We start from the raw sequence: 3,736 nt of genomic DNA on the forward strand, positions 1-3,736 counted from the left end.
CAATGGCATTTGAATTAGAGTTTTGGAAACACTTATAACTTGGACGAGTGGCATGTAAACAATATTTATAACGTGACGAGTGGCATTGGAACTTAGTGTAATAGAAACACTTATGGTATCGAGTATAAGGAATAGATGAGTTTCCTTAGTTGTGGCATATTGCATGAGAATTAGTGTAATTGAGACACTATGTGTAATATACTGAATCTGGGCCTATTGACAAGTTCGAGGGTTGGAATGGCCTTTGGACCTGATCTACGACGTTTGATGGACCTTAGAAAGGTTTTGACACGTTATTGAAGTAAGAAAGCAACTGGAATTGGAGAATTGCATCGTGAATGCATTATCAATTGCAATGCTTCGAAATTGGTCAATTGCGAAGTTCGAATGCGGGAAATGGTAAGTGGAACTACCCTACATCTTCTAAAGGGCTTAGACAAGTTTTTGGACAAGTTAGAGAGTGATTGAAGGGTTAAAAGCAAGAAAGTGCATTGAACGGACGAAATCAGCATTTTTTTCTGCTTGCTGTACCGGTACAGACTGGCAGAAACGTGGCAGCAAGGGTCTTTTGGTCTTTTCACTTCTTGTTCTTATCTATTTCAGTCCAGCACGACCAGGGATGTTTGCTGGAGTGTGCTAGAGCTCAGAGGAGCTGCCTTACACCTTTCTCTCTCTCTCTCAAGGATTTTTTTCTCTCTCTACAAAGGAATCGCCGTTTTGCGCCGATTTCGCGTCCCGTTCGACGCTCGCTGGTTAGGTGGACTTGGGGCCAGCTTTTAAAAGGTAAAATGGAGTGTTTTGACAGTATGATTCATGTCTAATGCTGAGAATCACTGGAAAAGAGCTTTAGAGAGATAATTAACTTGATTTCTCTCTAATTCATGGTTTAGTGTCGGATTTTGAGCCATTTTGGTGTTGTTGCTCCTGGCTGATTTGGAGAGGGATTGCAGCAGCTAAAGAGGAGTTCCTCAGCTGTGAATTAGACCAGGGATAAACTACTTCAAGGCTGGACTAAGGTAATTATTGGTGTATGAAGCTATTTCGCGATTATACGAAGTTTATTTGACTAGCTTAATGACGTTTGGATTGTGCTCTTCGCAGTAGGTTTGCGGATTAATTTAAGCTTAATTGATGACCTTGGGGACTGGTTAGAAGGTGTTCTAACCTGAGGTAAGCAGGAATTGCAGTCAGAAAACTGAAATTGTAAGATTCCGACTATAGTTATTACTATTTGACGATTTTGATGCCGTTTTGGAAATTGTTCGCAGCGGACTTGCGACGGACTTTCGGATTACCTCCTGCTGATGCGTAAAGGCTTTTAGAAGCTTAACTTGAGGTATTAACTGAGCCAAAATAGGAATTTAAGCTATTGCTTTGTACTAAGTACAATGTGTGCCGAAATTGGACATTCCGGTCGTAGTTTGATGCGCCTTCCGTGTTTCGTTTTCAGCAAAGTTGGGACTCCGTTGAGTAGAGTTTCGGGACTTCTTATGGCTGGATTGAGCTTCATAATAGGTGGGTTGGACCTTCCCGAAATGGGTGAATTTCCTCTATGTCTCCTTTGACATCTGAGTTAAAGTTATTTCATATTCCTGTGAATATATGTATAGTTTCAGGCAGCGAGACATGCACTGATATGTAGATCATATCATAAATGATAGCATCTTTAAATGGTAATGAAAGATTCATGACTTGTCCATTCTACATGGTTACCTGTTAAGTACTATGGATTCATGATACTAGTAGCTGGCATATGCAATTTGGCATGTTGTTATCCACGAGGATAGAATGGTAAGTTCGTGAATGGACTAATTAGTTCTGTTGAACAATAAAGAGATTGATGTATTTAGGATTGAGCTATGCAATGTTATGTATAATTGCTATACTCTGAAAGTTCAAGTAAAGACCTTTGATTGCATATGCATTTCTAATTGTAGAAGGAATGGCATAGAGATCATGTGAAGAGTAGTTATCGCTCATGCTTTTACATGATAGACTTGTATTATGATATATGTTCAAGTAAGTAACTAGAATCTCATAAGATGGCATAACTTGAATGTTATACAACTGAATATAATCTAGTAGATAACTGGATTTGGATATGATAACATACTTGTATAGTCAAGTAGAGATTTATATTGGACTACAAGATATGTGCCATGAGTCTTTGAACAGAACATTAGCAAACCACTTTCCTTATGTGTAAGTAGTGAGAGGTTGTGAATCACTGACCAGGTAAAGCCTGATAGAATCACGAGTGTGATGTAAAGCCTTAACTTGTCAAGTTATACTAGTTATTGGTAGAATCATATCAACAAGTGGTTGATAGTGACTTGTGATTGGGTACTACAGTGCCGACCTTGGGTCGAGTTGAGATTCCATGTCAGAGACATGATGTCGTTGAGATATTTGTACCCTGGACTATAGCTAGCATGCCATTATGCTCTTTCGTACATGCTTGCGGGGGTCGCGCCCCCCAAGCCCCGCGTTCCGGAGTGGCTTGAGTTGAGATACCATGTCAGGGACATGATGCTGTTGTGAGATTGGTACTATGGACTATGGCTTGCATGCCATTGTGCGCGTTCGCACACGCTTGCGGGGTCGCTCCCTCCCAAGCCAGCACTCCCGAACAGCTTAGCGACAGATGCTCGCAAATGTACGAAGTGAGCGCCGAAATGGAATGCCGTGGGGGAGGCTCATTCCTCGAGTGGGGATGTTGACTACCACGGGGCCATTAGGCACGGCGCGGCTTGAACTTACCTTGTGTAAGTCTGTTGAAAATTGGGTTATGTCAAGTACTTTAACCTTAGCTGGACATAGTAGTACAATTACTTTATGTCTTTGGTTAAGTGAACTTATTGATGAACATACTAGAAAGTTGACATCTACAGTGAGCCTAGCGATGAATAACCTAGAAGTTGACATCATGATTGGTTAGCAACATAATGAATGACATTATGTTTATTTCTTGCTAATGAAAAAGGTAATTACATGATATCATCTGTAATTTTTGGTAAAGTGAATTATCTTGCATACAATCTGGTATATGTTTGGTTAAATTGTCAAGTAATATGATTGATGGAATCTATCATGATAATTGATACCTGCAATCTATTGATGTATATTTATTGTTGAGCAAATAGCATGAGTAGTTTACTTTAATATCTGTTGAATGTAATTGTTTATTGCATTATCTGCATTTACTTGATTATTTATTGTTATCTACTCATGCCACAGTGGACCTAGTGGTGTACTTCGCCACTTTCGGCGGCTTACCCACTGGGAACTATTGTATAATAGTTCTCACGCCCTCTTTGTTGTTGTTTTTACAGAGCCTTCCACCCCGGGAAAGGCTAGGGTTCTTGGCGAGGGGTCTGCGGCTAGCTAGAGCCTTTTGGACGTGTACTAGACGACCTCCACCAGTTTATATAGTTTAGTACAGAGATGTATATTAAGTTTTTTTTTGTAAATTGTACTTTATTTTATTTCATGTATTAAGGTTTGGATTGTATAAGTTTAAAAGTCGTGCTCTGATTACCTAGTAGAATTATATGCTTTTACTATATGGTTTGTAGACGCCTTGTGTATACTTGAGTGGTGGTGTACACGGCGGGTCTGTGCACGCGACCGGATATGCTTCCGCTGTTACCCGGGCGTGACACTATGCCATCAAACATAGGGATAGTTAAACTCCCTAGTGTGAGTTGATTAGAGTGGTTGAGACACTTGATGTAAC

The 3,736-nt window shown here is 40.2% G+C and overlaps 1 long non-coding RNA gene across 1 annotated transcript; it reads left to right on the forward strand.

Moving 5' to 3' along the window:
- LOC109716801 lies at positions 690-3,370 on the forward strand. The gene is made up of 6 exons (XR_002218050.1): positions 690-783; positions 891-1,016; positions 1,102-1,170; positions 1,269-1,336; positions 1,451-1,515; positions 3,333-3,370. It is a non-coding gene; the product is annotated as an uncharacterized LOC109716801 (long non-coding RNA).

This window comes from Ananas comosus, linkage group 10 (genome assembly GCF_001540865.1).
Source record: "Ananas comosus cultivar F153 linkage group 10, ASM154086v1, whole genome shotgun sequence".
NCBI classification, from domain to species: Eukaryota; Viridiplantae; Streptophyta; class Magnoliopsida; order Poales; family Bromeliaceae; genus Ananas; species Ananas comosus.